We start from the raw sequence: 20532 nt of genomic DNA, 5'->3' as shown, positions 1-20532 counted from the left end.
GTGACGGGCGAGCACCCTCCAATAATGGGTTCATATAGCAGTGGCGGGATGTCAGTGGCGGGCGACCCTGAGAGCCTAACCCGCCACTACAAGGCTTTTTGCACCCGCCACTTCTGGGCATTTTTGCAATAGTGCTGGCAGGATCCAGAAGCTCGACGCTCCCTCAAGAGGGAACCAGAGCGCAGGGACGCCGGCGCCGTCGAGGTCGACCTGGTGTAGACTAGGGGTTCCCCCATTCTGGAGATTCCCCCAGCCCACGCCCAATGGCTAGGTTTCCAACCCGTAGTGGTGTGCCGTCGACTTTAGCATTGGTTTATGCAATCGGGTGTTGTGGAAATGGATCTTGGCTAGAGGTACATGGCCATGGTGCATGTTCGAAAGGCTTGGCTAGGTCATCATCATCGGTTTGTCTCCCCCGCCGCTTTCTCAAGGTGAAAACTCTCAGTCTAATTTGCCGAGCTACTAGCAACGGTTCTATGGCACCATTCCACCCTTGAAGGCATCATCTTAGGAGCCTTGATCCCTAAAAGCTACTTATCATGTGGTTGGTTCATTGAAGCTCACAGTGGTGCTCTTGGTGTAGTCTCGACTCGAGACAAAGGCCATCCTTGTAGTCTCTTTTCTAGTGGTGTTCTTCAAGTCCTATATGAGTTCTTAGGTGACATTATTTGTCGTCCTATGGTTTGGCGCCCATCGAGCAGGGTGGGGGCGGGCTCTTCGCGATGAATGAAGGCTATTGCACCAATATTTGACCTTTTAGAAGTAGATGGGTGGCTTCTTTTTCTAGAAAATGGCGTGTTTCCACATCAATATACTACATTCCCCTCTACTTGGTCATTGATCGACGAGTGCCTTTGTGCACATCTTCTTGTTTCGTTTTCTTGTTCTTGACACTGGTCTTTCTAAACTGATTTTCTCTACACCTGGATTCTAGTTCATCCATTTGTTGTTTTCTTGACTTAAAGTTTGGTGTAATTCCTTTCTCTAAAGAAAACAAATAACATTAATAGTTGGTCACAAAGATACGCTACTACTATGGGTGTGACAATTTTGTGAATATCTCTTTGGTCAAATAGTCTTCGAACTCTAAACTTGGAAGCTGTATTTTTTTTTCCAACATATGCATTTGTTCCTCTTCCAGAACGCTATGTCTCTGTAGTGGAGTGCACGGAATTTTTGAGTTGACTGTTGACGTTTTGTTCAGATAAATGGAGTCAGGTGTTCTTAATGAGCAAAAACTATATCACTCACCGGGAAATATGTTTCATCTGTATCATCATTGTATATCACTTGTCAAGTTTTAAAAATAACCATGATGGGTCTTTATTTCTTATGAGACTTTAACATTTTGTATAATGCAAGCCCTTTGTCCTATTTATTAATCTATCTATCCATCCATCAAAGTTAGATCTCTTTACCACCACGGTAACACAGTTAAGATGAATATCTACTCCGTACAATTTTTATGCAGTGAGTAAAGATACATCTACTTGCTGAGTATTGTGCATTTTCTCTCTCTATATATGCTCAAGATCCGGAGGAAAACGTGCAATAAGTGGGTCATGTAGTGATGCTAGCAAACTAAACCACATATTTTATTGTCTTGTGTTGGATTTTCCATCCATTCCACCCAAGTTTCACATGTTTGAGCGAAAAAAGGAAATTAGAAATGTGACAATACCTTTGGGATGAGAGATATTAGGAAAACAATTCAACCTAAGCCGCTTCAACGGACTGCAAACTATGTGCTTCTCCTCGGCCAAAATGATGATGAAATCTCTTAGTCTGAAGCAGACTAACAACTTGTCTGTCACGGCCTTCCTGAAGTGTGAAGAGCTGGAGCTGAAGAAGAGAGCAGCTAAATTTGAAGGGATAGACGGAGTGACCGTAAAGAGGTTAACACGAGCACTTGGGGACTTAACTCGAAGCCGAGGCTGGCGAAGACCGCTTCTAGTAACAGCCAAGCACAGGAGGCGTGACAGGCTGAACTATTATGCTCTGCGTTGTGGAGGGGATCAAGCTGCTATCTCCTCTACCTGCTCTCTCCTCTTCCACCTTTCCTGAACTGACTCTCAGGATTCCTCTATATTTTAGCGTGATGCAAGTCTCTACATTATGAAGATCAATAGTTGATTAGTTGTTAGACTTTAATTAGAGTTAGACACCATATTACAATGCAAAGCAGTTGAACATTGTAGCTTCAGTCTCAGACTAGACATAAACCTGGACGTCAGAAATTAAAAATTAATAATAAAACCAGTGCCAAACTATCAAAAGTTTAATAGATCTCATTTGTTAGAAAATTTCATTTGCATTCCCAACACAAAACCTGGCAGCTCCATGCAACAAAGCTAGACAGTCCTGGTCTCGGAGAGCTCTGCCCCCTTTATTTATTTTTTCCTTATGATCCTAAAAGATCTGCACAACCAGGAGATCTCTACCCTTTATGCGTAGTGTTTCAGTCAGGAAAAGCCACCAGTTGCATGAGCTTGATCGAATAGACAAGATCCAACAGAATGTACCATCTCAGACCATGAGAAAAGTTTGTGGCTCGCCAAGGGCTAACAGAGCGCACAAATAGTTTTGTTCTTTTGCTCCATGTTGAATGTCAGTATGTCGCGGTGAGTTCCAACAGCAACAGCTTAGTTTTCTTTTTTTTCTTTTTTTTGCGTGTGAGCAACAGCTTAGTTAAAAGGCAAGCTAGATATATCCAGAACAAAATCTCTTCGTATCCGGCATCGAATGAATTGACGTTTCTCTGCTGCGGCTAGACATGCTCAGTGCTACTCAGCTGTAGAAAAAAAATGTTTTTATGCTGTAAGCCTGTAACATATTGCACAGTATATATTCTTAGGAAAAGGCGAGTTGAGCCGCGAGGATAGGTCATTATTTCCGTACCACATAATGTATACACTGCCAGCAAGAAAGGCAGCTCCTTCTCCGAAGCATTGATCCTCATAATGAAGCATTAAGGGACACAAAACATCACGAGTATATACTCGGCCTCTGCATGGATAGAATGACACAATCAATATCCACACGCACGCGCGCACACACAAAGGATCACCTTAGAAAAGAGCAAAGCCATAAGGACCAAAGCTATGCCTAGCGGGGGAAAATGGCAAAAAAAAAAAAAGAAAGAGCAGCATTGATTCTCGACGAGCGGTTGCAGCCAACGAAGATGATGCTAGCGCATAGACGTATCCATGCAAACTGAAAACCACGCATGCACCAAGCAAGCAGCATGTTGCCAAAAGTCGTCTTTAACATCCGGCATACGCATGAAGTTGATTGCAGACGAAAGAAGACGATACCACCGAAAACCCAGTTTGGATGCTTAGGAAATCCCATGCTCTAAGGCAAGTATCCCGGTGGTAAACCTGGGCACCGTAGACAATACACAACGGGCTGTTTTTGTCCCACCATTGCAGCAATTGACCACCGCTAGCGAGCAAACATAGCCCGGCCATCCGCACCTCCAACCAGCATCATCGGCGTAGTTACCACGCACCTTCTTGTTAACAAAGGATCTCCGCTACCATGTGACACACACCGTTTCCATGCCTTAGCCACCCATAACAAGGCATCGGTGAGACATGAAAGCGGCAACAGCAGCACAAACCTACCATCAACCACAGGTCACCTAGCCAATCCAGCTACAAAATGATGCTCCTGAGAAAGAAATATGACACCATAACCATAGACATCGTCATCCAATCGAAGATTACGCAGACCTAGGTTTTCCCCCAAAGCGACATGGGCAGGTAGGCGAAAACGACACCAATGACTCCATCAAGGTAATGATGCCCATAGTGTCACGAACTCATCATCTCAGATCGGATCGGAAGGGAAAGGGGATGAGATCGGACTTGGGAAGATAGTTTTCTTGCCAAGGAAGGTGAGAGTACAGAGAGTAGGTGAGGGATCAGGTTCAGATACAAATCATGCCTGCCTCCACCGCTAGCTGTCGCTGGCCTTATAACCAGACGCGCACACACACCCAATGATGCGCTTACAAGTGGACCCGTGCCAACTGGCAGCCGGGTCCCACCTCACACGTCCACCCCATCCACCACTGGTGATGCAGGTGTGACATTCCCCACCCTTTGAGAACTAGCGCCGTCTTCAGGAGATGCATGCTGTTCGGTGTCGCCGGCCGGTGGTGCATCCCATGCTGGAGCTTGCGGAAAGCGATGGCGGAGAGTGTCATAGTCCTCCCAAGTCGTGGTCGTGGCGTCGTTCTTCCAGCGAACTCTGACATGCACGAGAGCGCTGTTGCCGTGCTTGACCATGCGGCGTTCCACGATCTCCATCGGCTCATCAGAAGTGCCGGCGAGGTCCGGGGGTTGTGGCAGCTCGGAGAAGACCGGAGTGTACTTGGGGGTGAACGGCTTGAGCTGGGACACATGGAAGACGGGGTGGATCTCGAGCTTGTACGCCAGGTTGCCGATCTTGGCGAGCACCATGAACGGGCCAAAGTACTTGTATGCCAGCTTCGTGCAAGGTCTGTTGGCCACCGATGATTGGGCATAGGGCTGGAGCTTCAGGAGGACGGAATCGCCCACTTCAAAGGAGCGCTCGGTGCGGTGTTGGTCGGCCTGCTTCTTGAAGCGGTGCTGCGCGCAAAGGATGTGCTCGCGCAGACGCGCCGTGTGCACGCCCCAGTCCCAAGGTTCACCGTCGATGATCGGCGCCGTCTTGTCGTCCCAGAGCGCCATCGTGCCCAGGTTTGGCTCCACACCGTAAAGTGCCTTGAAGGGAGAACACTTGATGGACGAAAGGAAGCAAGAATTGTACCAGAACTCGGCGGTTGGTAACCAGCGGCGCCATTGACGAGGCGCGTCGTGGACCGCGCAACGCAGGTACATCTCCATGGACTGGTTGACCCGCTCACTTTGGCCGTCCGTCTGGGGGTGGTACGCCGTAGAATAGAGCAATTTTGTGCATGCGCTGGCGAAGAGCTCCCGCCAGAGTGCGCTGGTGAAGACACGGTCGCGGTCGGAGACGATGGAATTTGGAATGCCGTGGAGCTTGACGACGTGATCCCAAAACACCTTGGCCACTTGCGGTGCCTTGAAGGGGTGCCGGAGTGGGATGAAGTGCGCAAACTTGGTGAGCCGGTCCACCACCACCATGATCGAGTCGAAACCTTCGGATGCCGGCAAGCCCTCCACAAAGTCCATCGTTAGGTCGTGCCATGGCGCAGTAGGCACGGGCAATGGCGCCAGCTTGCCCGCGGGCTTGAGCTGCTCGTGCTTGGCGTGCTGGCAGACTGGGCATTGCCGCACGTAGTCTGCGACATCTGCCTTCAACCCGTCCCAGACGAACAGCTTCTTGACGCGCTGGTAGGTGGCCGTAGCGCCAGAGTGGCCACCCACCGCGCTGTCGTGCAAGGCGCTAATGACCTTGGTGCGGAGAGCTGTGTTCTTGCCGAGCCAGAGTCTGTGTTGCTTGCCGATCAACCCCTTGTAGAGCTCGAACCCCTCGTCGTCCGGGCTGCGGACAGCCAGGCGCGCCAAACGCTCCTGCGCATCTGCATCCGTGGCGTAGGAGTTGGCCACCTCCTGCACCCAGGCCGGCTGGCAAATGGAGAGCGCGTCCAAGTTCAGAGCTGCCCCCACGCGAGACAGGGCATCGGCCGCGCCGTTGTCGCAGCCGCGGCGATAGCAGAACTTGAACTGAAGGCCCACCAGTTTGGCCATTGCTTTGCGCTGCAGGTCGGTGGCGAGCTGCTGATCCTGAAGGTTGCATAAGCTCTTGTGGTCTGTGACAATGGTGAACGGTCCCCGCTGAAGGTATGCACGCCATTGATCGACGGCCATCATGACGGCGATGAACTCCTTCTCGTAGGCTGATAACTTCTGATTGCGCACTCCCAGCGCCTTGCTGAGGAACGCCACGGGGTGGCCCTCCTGCGCCAGCACCGCGCCCACGCCGGTGTCACACGCATCCGTCTCGACGGAGAACGGGCGAGCAAAATCCGGAAGAGCCAGCATGGGCGCGGTCACCATGGCGCGCTTGAGCAAGTCGAAGGCCACCTGCGCCCGCTCTGTCCATTCGAAGCCTTTCTTGGTCAGGAGGCTCGTCAGCGGTTTGGCGATGATGCCATAATGCGCAGTGAACTTGCGGTAGTAGCCGGTAAGGCCGAGGAAGCCGCGGAGCTCGGTGGCCGTGGTCGGGGTAGTCCATGCCAGCATGGTTTGTGTCTTCTCCGGATCCGCTGCCACACCGTCCTTGGAAATGATGTGGCCAAGGTAAGAGATGCTGTCTTGCGCGAAAGAGCATTTGGATTCCTTGGCGTACAACTGATGTGCCCGCAGCAGGTCGAGGACGATGCGGAGATGCTCCAGGTGCTCCTCCAAGGTCTCACTGAAGATTAAGATGTCATCAAGGAAAATGATTACGAATTTACGCACGTACTTGGCGAAGATGGCGTTCATCAAGCACTGGAAGGTGGCCGGTGCATTCGTCAATCCAAACGGCATCACTTTGAAGTGGAAGTGGCCGTGATGCGTCTTGAATGCAGTCTTTTCCTCGTCACCCGCGCGCATGCGGATCTGGTGATAGCCGGCGCGCAAGTCCAGCTTGGAGAAGAATGTCGTGCCGGCCAGCTCGTCGAGCAGCTCGTCCATGATCGGAAGCGAAAACTTGTTCTTGACAGTGGCGTCGTTGAGCCGTCTGTAGTCGACACAGAAACGCCAGGTGCCGTCCTTCTTCTTGACGAGGAGTACCGGCGCTGCGTAGGGGCTCATGCTGTGCTCGATGACACCCGATTGTAGCATCTCTTGCACTTGGCGTTCGATCTCGTCTTTCTGCAATGGCGAGTAACAATATGGTCGAGAATTTGCCGGTTGTGCGTCCTCCACCAGAGTGATGGCATGGTCATAGCGGCGGTGAGGCGGCAGGCCCTTGGGCTCTGCGAACACGTCGGCAAAGCTGTCCAGAACGCCTTGCACGCTCGGTGGCACCTTGGTTGGCTGGGACTCCCTGGTGCGGGGCAGGTCCAGCACGGCCATATACCAGATGTCATTGCCGGCTTGCCATTTGCGCAGTTGATCAGGCTCGATTTCCTCCAACACCTGCTGGTCCTTTGGTCGAACACCTTGTAGGGTGATCGTCGCGCCCTGGTGCACGAATGTCAGGGATTTCTCCAGCCAGTGGCAACTCATCGGGCTGAATTGCTCCAGCCAGTCCATGCCAAGCACGCCATCGTAAGCTCCGAGGTCCAGCCGCCGCATGTCCGTGTGAAACGTGCGGCCTTGGATCCACCATTGCAGCCCTTTTACCATACTGTTGCAGACCATCCTCTCCCCGTTGGCGACGCGCACATCCACCGCCGGCATGGCGACCGTGGTGGCCTTGACGCGCTCCACGAACGCGGTGGAGACGAAGCTATGTGTACTTCCCGAGTCCACGAGCAGCAACATGACCTGGTTGCCGACGAGTGCTCTGAGACGAATGGTGCGTGCTGACTCCGTCCCGGCAACGGCGTGCGTGGAGAGCACACAGCATTCCGGCCCCGGTTCCTGTGGCTCGGGCGCGTCCAGCAAGTCCAGGGCGTGGACGGCATCGTCACCGAGCACTTCACCAAAATCCCCAACATGGATGGTGAGCAATTGCGTAGCTGGCTTGCATCTGTGCTCGCGCGAGTATCGGTCTCCGCACTTGAAGCAGAGGCCATTTGCACGCCGGTGGTCGCGCAACTGGCGCTCGCGGGCCAGCTCGTCGTTGGGTTGCACGACGCCGCCTGGCCGTGGTGTGCCCCCGACTCGTGGTGGTGGTAGGGGCGGAGGCGGTGGGCGACCCGCAGGGATGATGCGCGGGCGCGGGCGTTGATGACCGGCCTCCTCTTCCACAATCCTTGCAAGGACGGCAGCGCGGGTGATGCTCGATGGTTCCTGAAGGCGAACTGCAGCTCGCAGATCATCGCGCAACCCCAACAGGAACTGAGTGACGAATAGCTTGGGGTTGAGTGTCGCGTCGAGGGCGAGCAAGTGGTACATGTGAGCTTCGAATGCCGTCCGGTATTCGGCCACGCTGCCGGTCTGTCGAAGCTGCAGGAGTTTGTGCATTTCCACCTCGAATTCGTCTGGACCAAATTCGCTGTCAGCGCCGTCGTGAACTCCTCCCAAGTAGAGGACCGATGGGCGTGCCGAAACGCCTGCAACCAGTGTGCGGCGTGGCCCTCAATGTAGAGCGTCGCCGTGGTGACCCATGTGTGCGGCGGGATGCGGTACAGGTCGAAGTAGGCGAGGCAGCGGTCGATCCAGAGGCTGGGCGCTTCGCCATCGAAGCGCGGAAAGTCATGCTTGGGCGGCTTGACGGCGTACTCCTGCCCGTGGTCGTTGTGGACGCCGCGCACTGGCACGTGCGCCACTGTCTGACCCGTGCCCGCGAACAGCGGAACGCCCCGCGTGGGCAGCAGCGGCGGCCCCCGTTGCTGAGACGAGGCGGAGGACCGTGCGGAAGGGGCCCGTGCGGTTGTCCAGCGACGTGACCGGCGACCCCTGCGGCTCGCCGTCCTGTGCGCCGTGAGCTGGCTGTCAAGGGCGAGTCCCCGCGGTCGGAGATGGTGGCGGATCGCGGTGTTGCCGCACATCGTCGACGTCCACCTGCGTGAGATCCAACTGCTTGCGAAGATGCGCCAGATCTGACGAGACTTGCTTGTTGAACGCAAGCTGCGCCTCGAGTTGCTTCTCGCCTGCGCTCTTGCTGTCGTCGAACTTCGCCAGAAGGGCCTGGATCATGGATTTGAGCTCGGCGGAGGATTCTGCCATGGCGTTGAGGACGTGGCGTGTTTGAGCCGAAGGCTTGGACGAAGGAGCCGTCGCCTCACTCTAACTCCGGCCAACCCCACGAGGGATTTCGTGTGGATCTCGCCGGAGCAAGACCACACCCCACGCGGTGGATGTTACGGCCATTGAAAGGAACGGGGGGTGGCGCGGCGGAGCAAAATCTGGTGTGGAAAAGTGGCTCTGAGTACCAAATTGTCACGAACTCATCATCTTAGATCGGATCGGAAGGGAAAGGGGGATGAGATCGGACTTGGGAAGATAGTTTTCTTGCCAAGGAAGGTGAGAGTACAGAGAGTAGGTGAGGGATCAGGTTCAGATACAAATCATGCCTGCCTCCACCGCTAGCTGTCGCTGGCCTTATAACCAGACGCACACACACCCAATGATGCGCTTACAAGTGGACCCGTGCCAACTGGCAGCCGGGTCCCACCTCACACTTCCACCGCATCCACCACTGGTGATGCAGATGTGACACATAGGCGTCGTCATCATCAGCTTGGACATTACCCGAGCACGGCTTTCACCGACCATCTCACATCTCAAAGCCCTGACCAGCTAGACCATGCGTCAGCCCGCTGCAGCCCCGTGAGCACAGATCAGACCCTGCATGCTACCAAACGCCGCTGCACAACCACCACAACAACCTGGGCACCGCCACGCGCACCAGGAGTCCAACCGTCCTGGGCGGTAAGGCTCTCTTCTACTGGCAGTGAATGGATGGTCTTGGGACGACAGTCGATCTTTATGAACTGGACAATGGCTTCTTAATCAAATTAGAGCTCTGTTTCGATAGACCCTCCTCCACAAAACGTATAAGGGCAGTATGGTCTTTCAAAGAAAACGTATACCCACTTCCGTACACCCTCCTTCCACGACGTACGAGGGAAACATACATGTAGACGTTTGCTCACCGGATCCGCTGGCCCGTCCTGATCCACAGATCCACCCTCCTTCACGACCCCCGTGCGTGTCGGCGTTCACCGTTGGTTCCCGAGCGTGCGCCCTCATCGGCCCTGTTAGATTAATTAGGCTCCGTGTGTACGCATATGTATTAGGCCGGCGGCAAGAATCAATATTTCTAATGGATTAGGTTATGTGCCTAGGCGTATGTATCGAACGGCGGCCGATGGCAAGAATGAATCAGCGATCAATTCATCTTGTGCATGAGAACAAAGGAATCCATCCAGCTTTAATCCATCAGCTAAGATTGAGCAAGTTTGTGCATGAGAGGAAAGAGTAGATCCAGTCATCAGCGGAAGTACTAGGCTGCATCCAGTCATCAGCGGCGACTCATACCTCCAATGACGAATTGAGAGACTGAGAGATGAGAAACAGGAGCGCTAGCAATCCTACGACGGCGAGAGAGAAAAGTAGACGGGATAGAGGTGGAGGTGCTCGACGAGGACAGTCACCACATCGCTGCCGGTCGAATCTGGCATACCTGTTACCAATCCAAGTATACGTGATATCATACGTACATAAGACAAAGTAATAAATAAGGGTGTACATCGATTCATTAATTAATTAATTTTAAATAGACCATCATGCCCTTTTAACTGAAAAGGTATGTTTTAATCTTCACCCTTGATTCAGTTAGGGGGGTCTACCGAAGCAGAAGTGATCAAATTAATGGAGTGTATGATTCCACTTTGGTGTTTTCATTCGCCTCAACCTTGGTCATGAATCACTTTGATGGATGACTTTTGTCTAACATAACAAACAAAGAGATTCATAGTTGGTCTCCAAGATATAGTGTTACTTTATGTGTGGAAATTTTGAGAATTTCTCTTATATATCAAATGGTCTCAGCAGTCAGAACTTAGAAGATGAATTTTCTTTCTGCCTATTCATATCTTTCTCTTACAAAGTGTTCTTGCTCTATAGTGGAGTACATGGCATTCAGGAGTGGACATATTGTTTACTTAAATAGAATCACGTGTGTTAGTTGTTTAATGAGAAACTATGTCACCCACTGCAAGCTATCCTTTGTCCTTATCATTGTTGTATTGTAATTGTAACTTTGAAAAGTAACCATGGTGCATCTTATGTTGTCATGATATTGTCAAAAAATTCATATTGTCCTAGCCACTTTGTCGTATTTATTAACCTACCAATCCATTGGAGTGCTTCTCTTTAACATGACAGTGTCAGGACATTAAGGTGGTTATCTACTACAAACAATTTTCATGCAATGAGTAAAGCCACACTTGCATGTGTGACATATCATGAACTTTATCTTACTACATATACCAAGATACGACGGACACCATGTAGTGAAGCTACAAAATGAACGGCATATATTATGTTCGTACGTTGGAGTTTGCATTCCTTTTACCCAAGTGGCGAGGTTTCACATCTTTCAGCGAAAAAGAAATTCAAGAGCGTGACAATACCTTCGGGATGAGCTACATTGGAAAAACAATTCAAGCAAGACTTATTCTTCGCCCTGTCAATTCTTCTTCCTCGTCCAAACAGATCATAGCATTCGTTTGTTCCTCCAAATTATGGTTGTCTTCTTTTTCCGGTATACCTTGCCTCGTGTACATGGTAGTCAACAAAGGAAATCAGGAAGATTATAGAGCCGATGCATCATTCTCACTCAATGGCATACTTAATCTTTACCACCACTGTATTGTACCTATTAAATTTTTTAGTGTTTGATTTATTAATCCATCTATCCAAAAAAGATGCTTTTACCTTACCACCATTGTAGTAGAATAACTAAAACTGCTATCCACTCCGGGGAAATTTGATGTTGTGAGTACAACCACGCCAACTTTTGTAAATCGTATCAAATTTCTATACATATAGAAGAGATGCGAAGGATGCCTAACAATGAATGATAGCTAACCCAGTGTACTAAAGTTATCAAAAACATTGCATACTACTTTCTTCTCCTGCATTGGATTTTGTATCTCTTTCCACCCATGTTTGTTTGTAAGTTCCACGTTGTAAAAATTTATTTTGGTATCTTTAGAATGCAAGGGTGAAACAAAAACCTAACTAGCAAGTTCTAGAAGAAGCAAGAAGTAGCAACCTAGAAAGTAAAGATCTAGAGAACAAAGACAATGGGGCTATTCCAAGCAGATTCCAAAGGTGGGGTGATGGAAGGACTACCGACAAGGAAACCGACATGCCCAGGAATAGGAGATCATCCTTGCAGCATATGTTGTCGAAAGATCCTTACCTAGAGGTTGATTGTGCCATGTATAAGCAAGGCGAAGGCGCAAAATGTGTTCATCAATAATGTTGAGAACTTCGGAATGTCTAGCAAGCATGCAAAGGATTTCAAAGGAGGCAAAGAGATTTTTCCTAACAAGGCATGGCAAACCCGATGTGTGTGAAACACAATGTGCTTCATCCTTAGTAGGTAGCATCTACCGTGATGGTGGTAGCCTGGTGAGTGTGCAGTCTGACTATCTATTTACTTGTGCATGCCAAAGGAGAATTCCCTTTGACACTCACCTCAACCACTCCATGAATTCTGATCCACAAAGGTGAGAAATTGTGCAATGCAAGGTTGTTTGGATGCTCAATAGGTGTGAATTTCATAGAAAATTTTGCATAACATGATGATAAGAGGTCCTTGCAGGTTTGCTGGTATTCACTTATTTTCACCAAGAGGAACTAATGGGCTTGATGGGGTTCCTTGCATTCTTCTACACGGTAAATGATATGTAGTTGTATTACCCTCACAGGCACTCAGCTCTCTGCGGCACCCAAACCATGCCCAATTGTTGTCCTTAATCACTGTTCTTGTTTGTGTCTTACATTTTTTCTTTTATATGTGCTTGATCAATCATAACTTGTTTGTATGGCATTACAAGGAAAAATTGCAAAATGGTAAACTCAATGTCTTGAAGTGTAAGTGTTTAGCTTTTAATGTAATCTCCATCGGAGCATTTCGTGTAAAAGTGTGAGCTGTCGGAAGTCCTTCACAGATGAGATGCAATAAAACCGATGTGCGTGGTACAAATGGTTGTATATGAGAGCTACATAATGGTACTCTACAGCACGACTACTGTACGTGGGAAAAGTTGTTGGTTCACCCTTCATAATTTTGGTGCAATGTGTAAACGAGCACCTACTAGTCTACCATTATATATATTTGTGTCCGCTTTACATATACTAAAGATGTGTGTGGTCACAGGAGCATATAGACAAGAAAACCAATACCATCTTTGTATTTTCTTGCACAAGCTTTGATATCTTTAAGTGGGGGATAAGTCAAAACCCTTACTGCACCTAGTATTATGGTATGAGCATGTCTTAGGGATGAGCGACATTGGTAAAAATGATTCAACTTGCTGCTCATCCAGATGGGAATTGCCTTGGCATGGGGGAAATGGTTGGAGAATGTGATCGATTCAAGGTGGAATGGTGTCGTATCTACCGTGTCGATGACGGTGGGTCTTAGCGACATAGCGCGGTGGAATCTCACAAAGAAGTTAAGAAGAAAATATGTTGTCTTTCATTGGAGGTAATGCTTTATAGTAGTATCGTTATCTAGATAGTCAATACTATATAAATTGGGATGATCTCAGCCTCAATTTCTACAAGCAATTTTATTTTCATCATCGAGTTCATGTGGATAGAAATTGTATTTATAATTTTTGCCTCGTGTGAGAGAGAGTATGGCTCAAACTTGGTTGAGATTAACAACTCCTCTACTCAAATGTATCGATCATGAGCTTCATATCTTTATGTGATAAAAAAAACTGCTACAATTGAATCTTGCATGACCGTGCCTTAGTGATGAGCAACATATGACACCATAATTTAGCTGACACGAGAACATTTTCATGTATTGTGTTATGTCACTCGGATGCGTGCTTCACTCATGCGCTGCCGTAATTGCTTTGACTGTTGCTGCAAATGCCCCACGAGCATGTCAAACACCATCCTGGATTTCTTCAAAAGGATCACAAATTATAAGGTGGAAATAGTAATGTGAAGTTAGTCTCATACTTGAAGAACATGGTTTAGAAGAAAAAAAAACTAGAATAAAATGTGTTAGACAAAGCAAGGAGTTAAAGGTCGATTGGCTAAAAAGGGCTTTACGTCCTTAAATGATTTTATTGCCACATGTTCAAACTTATAGTCTACTAGGTCATTAAATTAAATCCTTGGGTGTGTGAGCATCTCATATTTTGCAACGTAGTGGCACAATTTCTCGGTATCTCAAGAAACAAGAGATTTAGTCAATTATCGTTATCTGCCACGCCACTTTTCTTCATTGCGAAATTTGGAATGTGTACTCCTCATCATTCGCTATTTTACACATGAATCTTTGTCACTATTCTCCGACTCCACGTGAGTTTCTAGTTGCTGCCAGGGGTTGGACTACTAATGGATGCAGAGGTGGGTGTGTGTGTGTGTGTGTGTGTGTGTGTGTGTGTGTGTGTGTGTGCGTGTGCGTGCGTGTGCGTGCGTGTGTGTGTGTGACATATAGGTTGATCAGGTGTGCACACGTGACCAGTAATCCTACTTTGCCCTTCATAAATCTCCTGGATCTTTTATTTTCTGAATCATGCAGGAGAGCTACATATGAATATATAGATAGAAAGGAGTCCAAAGACTAGTATATCCACCACTTACAAGAAAGGGCAGCCAAACATAAAACCTACACAACAACAACGAAGAACAAAGCAATGTTTAGAGGCCTAAATAACCCAAATGGTAAAGAGAAAAAAGCAAGGCAGCTAATCTCTGCCAGAAGCCTGAAACATTGAATACTTGCTAGGACCAGCGTTTAGCTTCATCCCTGATTTTGTTTATCGACATCTATATGGGTGTTTTTTGTTTATCAAATACTCGCTTGTTCCTATCTTTCCAGATTGACCAAATGACCAATATCACCAGGGAGTTAAAGCTTTTCCTTGTTCCTCCCATTGGTCTTCTTCCTATCCTGGGCCACTATAGATGTTAACTTTCATTCGTCCCCGAAATCACATGTGGCCCAATTCAGAATGGCACTCCACACAATGTTAGCAATTGCACACTCTAAAAATTTGGGAGAGAATTTCACTTCCCGGCCTCTGCACTAACTAGGGATGCATACATCTTTTTTAGCATGAGTACCAAGATTTTTATCTTGAAGGGTAGTACCACCTCGCATCAAGCCTAGTCCTCAAAGTATTTCTTTTGTGAGCAACAAGATTTAATCTTGACGAGTGATCCCACCACACATCAAGCTTGATTCTCCATAAATGCGGAAAACCCATGGGAATCACCTGTAAATTCTAGGAATTGAACCTGGGTGGTTAGGTTTCACGATTGCATGGCTAACCAATGAGCTAGGGTCTAAACATGAAAGCATTCATCTTCGGACTTGAGACAATGCCCCAACCCCCGCGTCACTCATGACGAGCGACACGGGGAAAATCCTAGCCACCATCAGTCGTGGCCACTTCTTCCTTCACAACCTCTCACTGCAACCAAAGGTTGTAACCGAGCATGTGCCGTGGATAGTGGCAGTGAGGCAAGCATTTGTAGTGCATTACGTTTCTTCCCCGGTGATTCAAGGCTAATGTGGCCACCGTCCCAGTTGTCGGAGCCCTTCCCGGAGCTGTGGTAGCCTAGATGGTGCGGTAGGGCATGGATGCTTTTGCAGTAGCGCGACGTGCACTCTCTGTGAGACGCCTTGACCCGGCGTCCTTGACGCCACAGGTTCGAGATAGATCCCGGCACCTGAGGTGCTCGTAGTACCCCTCTGCTCTAGTTGCTCAACAGATCAGCGGGCGCGGCATAGTTCGCGGCCTGATCCGCTGCATGTGGTGCGGGTCCGGCTGGCGACAATGCGGGCTTAGTTGGAACTGTGCACATGTGCTCAGGGGTGGCTGATCCAGTGTAGTGCTAGGCGATGGCCATCTGGTGCTTCGGTGAGGAGTGGCAGGGGTCATGGGTGTTGCGGCCAGGCACGCTGTGGCACCCTAGTTCTTGTACATCGGTGTTGATCCGTGTGGTGACCACTCCGGACAACGGAGGTGACCTCACTATAGATTGTGGTGGCCACTGAAAGTTCTTCGTGAGGGTTCCTCTTTCTAGATCCGGTGGTTGCCTTCGGTGGTGAGATGCAATCTATGGACGAGAGCTTGGTGCAGAGGGTATGGTTGTGCAGTGGTAATTGTCAAATTTCTAGCCCAATGTGTACAATTGATAGGATCGTAGAAAAGTGATGGTGGCAACACATGATTGACTCCAATTGTGGTGCTTATCGACTACTGGACTTGAGCTCAGGGGTGAAAAACAAGATTTGGCCCGAGTTGGTTATACCTAGCGTTGGCAATGTTTTCCCATTGTTACTGTTGGGGATATTACCACTGGGCGTAAACCGGCCAGGAGAGGCCGGGTTAACCCCATAAGTAGTTCATCTATATCTGAAGCCTATGAAGACAGACGGTGACACTTCATGAAGGCCCAGGGCCCAAAGCCGGTTTAAGGCCTGTAGACACAAACCGGCATTGATATGTAAACTTGTGTTGTAAGATAGAGGTAGCAGAGACCGAGTCGGACACGATTATGAGCCGGCCTCGGAGTCTGTAAACCGACGGGCGTCAACCCATGTATATAAGGGGACGACCCGGCGGCGGTTCAGGGACAACAGACAACAACTCGAGACTCAGGCAAAGCGTATTCGCTCCCTGGTCATCGAAACCCCATCAATTCCATCACAACTAGACGTAGGCTTTTACCGTCATTGTAAGGGGCCGAACTAGTATAAAACTCTCTTGCGTCCCTTGTCCGCTTTAACCCCTCTAAGCTAACCCGTAGCGATGACTCCACGACTAAGTCCTTTCTCTAGGACATCTGTCGTGACAAAACCACGACAGTTGGCGCCCACCGTGGGGCTATCGCACGATGGTTTCAAGTTCTTGGAGGGCAACTTCGAAGTACTCAAGGGTTACGCCGTGGGCCGGATGACCAAAAGTCGTCGCGGCAAGCTCTACATCGACGATGCAGGCTGGGGCCCCGAGACCGGCTCAATCGAGTACGGGTACCGGGTCCCCTTTGGTGGCATACACGTCTTCATTGGCAAGATCGGCGAAACGGGCCCTGAGCGTGCGAGACCTCGTCGAGACGGCTCAGCGTGCGAGATCTGCCCGGGTCAAGCCTGTAATGAAGCGTGCCTTCATGGGAGTTATCCATGGAGGGGAATCTGAGGATAGATCAGAATCTAGTGGTGAGACCGTCGTTTATTCAGGTGACGAGTCATCGACCGGAGAGACCGAGTCGTTATATCAGTTACAAGATGACCGGATTGGGGGCAGTTCCGATGGCGACAGTATTCCGGACCCCTTTGATCTACCAAACCGGGTTGCGATCTTCATGGCCGGCACGCAACCGGCGCTCCACTCTTCGACCGCAGCGGCGATGATTTCTAGATCAGCGGCGGCGGCGGCGGCCGAGGCAGGAGGCCCTGTGCGACCACCAGCTCAGGTTCTATCTGATTTGTTTGACGCGTTGGCAGCGCTGATGGCGGAGGTTAACCCGGCAAATCGGGATGCACACAATGCGGAAATCGCGAAAGTGAAAGATCAGATCACCCAGGCCAAAGCCGACTTAGCAGCTGAGGATACCAGGATAGCCGCGGAGCGGGCCACTTTGGATGCACAAGCTTACCGGATTATGCTGGATCAGAGTCCGTCGAACGAAGTCCTGAAGAGGAGGCACCGATCTCGCCTGCCGCAGGTTTATGACGCTAGAAATCTCTTTAATACCCCAGGAGCGGGGACTAGTAATCCGCCGGTGGTAAACCGGACGGGGGCACCGGGGGCAGGAGCGCCAGTTCAGCCACGTTTGGTGGATCCGCTTCGTTAGGACAATATTGTGGCACCGCATGTCCCCACGCCACCGGGTCATTATTCTAACCCGATGGACAACATTGTCGCTGCCGCTTCACGGCCGGCGGCCATCCCGATCGAAGGCGATTCTCCAATGGCAGTCGAGACGCGTCGGGTTAAGGAGCTTCTTCAGACAACCTTGATTCAAAAGGAGGCTTATTCGTATAGTCGCGATCGGATTCATTCCACTCCCCATCCAAGCAGCAGTTACAGCAGGCATATGGATGGACCGGCAGTGTCAAGCAATGCGCGGAACCGTGATCAGCCCTGTGGCAATAACCCGGCGGGTGGTGCTGGTGATGCTCAGGAGGTGGTGAACCGGGCTCGGGCACGCAGAGAGACCGAGTTAGCGGCGCAGCATGAAGCCCGTCAGCTTACTCCGGTTCGTCCAACCACATCAGTGGAACCAGGAGTTACCTCTAGTTCCTTGGGAGTGCCATGTCTTGTCCCAGCGTTGTGCAATGTGCGCCTGCCCAAGGATTTCAAGGGCCCGCGTAAGGTGCGGAATTACACCGCCGATTTATCCCCAGAAACATGGGTCGAAAGCTACGAGATGGCCATGGAGATGCTGGATGTGGATGATGCGGCTTGTGCGAAATACTTCACCATGATGCTAGATGGGACAGCCCGCACTTGGTTAAAGAGCTTACCGGCTAATTCTATCAGGTCATGGGCCGAATTGAGAGCCCGGTTTATTCAGAATTTCAAGGACACATGCAAGCAGCCCATGTCAATTGTGGACTTAGCTGCCTGTGTCCAGGAGGAAGGAGAATCAACAACCCATTGGGTGCGCCGGGTTTCGGAGATTTTGCATTCATCGGACCGCATCAACGCTGACACCGCAGTTTTAACCTTGGAAGGCAATTGCCGGTTTGAACCCCTGAAGTTGAAGTTGGGACGGCTCAATCGTCATTGTAATGACACGGGAACCCTCATGGCTGCACTGGTGAAGTATGTCGATTCTGATAGTACCAAGGATCCCGAGTCTGACGATGATAAGACAGGGAAGGGAAAGAAGAGCGGCAACACCAAGGGGCAGCACCACAACCCGGCGGGTCATGGAAACGGCGGCAAGCGTAAAGCAGACCACGGTTTAGACTTTGTGGCTAACACTAATACACATGACAAGGGCCAGCGGCGTAAGGGTAAACCGCCCCAGCGCGATGGAAGGCCAGATCCTAATCCGGACCGTTTGTCTTATCTGTTGAACCAACCCTGTCCAAAGCATGGGACGAAGGAGAACCCGTCCACGCACCTCTGGAAAGATTGTTACATCATGCAAGATTTCAAAAATTCTGATTCTTTCCGGTATGATCATGGACCAGGAGGCAGTTCGGGCCCCGGATCTCATGGGCCGGGTTATGGTGAAGGAAATTCCGGTTCAGGCTTCCACGGTAATCAGGGTGGACATAACAATCAAAGTAATCAGGGCAATCAAGGTGGCTATAATCATCAGGGCAATCAGCAGCAGCAGCAGTCGGATTACCAGAGCAACCCGAAGCAGTTGAATAGCGGACAGTATCATGTCTTCACCACTAGCTTGGACAAGCGTGATCAGAAGCTTCATAAAAGGGCGGTGAATGCCGTTGAACCGGCGGTGCCCCGTTATTTACGCTGGTCCGAGCAGCCGATTGTGTGGAGTAGAGAAGATCATCCACTCCGAGTTGACAATCCGGGTCATCTGGCTCTGGTGGTGGCACCTCAGGTGGGAGGTTATAAGTTCACTAAGGTACTCATGGATGGAGGGAGTAGTATCAATATCCTTTATTATGAAACTTTCCGTCGCATGGGGTTAACAGATAAAAATCTTAAACCGTCCAATACGGTGTTCCATGGTGTGTGCCTGGTAAGTCGGCATATCATGTTGTTAAAATAGCTCTGGAGGTGGCTTTTGGAGATGAGCATGACTCGAGATCAGAAACCTTGACCTTTGAAGTGGTGAAAATCAGCAGCCCGTATCATGCCCTATTTGGACGGCCAGCTTATGCTAAATTTATGGCACGGCCTTGTTATGTTTATCTGCAGCTCAAGATGCCGGGTCACAAGGGAACTATAACCATGCATGGAAGCCGCAAGATTGCTCTGGAGTGTGAAGAAGGTGATGCGGCTTATGCTGAGTCGATTTGTGCAACAGAAGAGTTGAAGTTTTACAAGGACAATGTTGATCCGGCAGATATGACTTCATTGAAGAAATCAACTACAGAGCATGATCCGGCCCTGAAGTTTAAATCGGCTAATGAGACTAAGATTGTTGACTTCGTGCCTGGCGATTCGTCCAAGCAGTTTAGCATCAGCGCTAACTTGGATCCGAAATAGGAAAGCGCGCTCATCGAGTTCATCCGTGAGAATCGGGACATCTTTGCATGGAAGCCTTCTGACATGCCAGGTGTACCGAGAGAACTCGCTGAGCACACTCTCAATGTTGATCCCAAGTATAAACCGGTGAAGCAGTTTCTTCGCCGGTTCAATGAAGAAAGACGCAAAGCTATTGGAGAAGAAGTAGCCAGGCTCTTGGCGGCTGGATTTATCGTTGAAGTATTCCATCCTGAGTGGTTGGCTAATCCGATGTTGGTCCTCAAGAAGAATGGCACTTGGCGTATGTGTGTGGACTACACAGATCTCAACAAAACTTGTCCAGCAGATCCTTTTGCCCTTCCCCGTATTGATCAAATTATTGATACTACGGCGGGTTGTGAGCGTTTAAGTTTTTTGGATGCATATTCTGGTTATCATCAGATCAAAATGGCAGTTAAGGACCAGGAAAAGACAGCTTTCATAACTCCCTTTGGAGCCTTCTGCTATGTATCCATGCCCTTTGGGCTCAAGAGTGCCCAGGCGACTTATCAAAGGTGTGTGCAGAATTGTCTGCACGAACAGATCGGCCACAATGTTCA

The sequence above is a fragment of the Aegilops tauschii genome, chromosome 1, assembly GCF_002575655.3.
Source record: "Aegilops tauschii subsp. strangulata cultivar AL8/78 chromosome 1, Aet v6.0, whole genome shotgun sequence".
NCBI lineage: Eukaryota > Viridiplantae > Streptophyta > Magnoliopsida > Poales > Poaceae > Aegilops > Aegilops tauschii.
Note: the sequence above shows the minus strand (reverse complement) of the source record.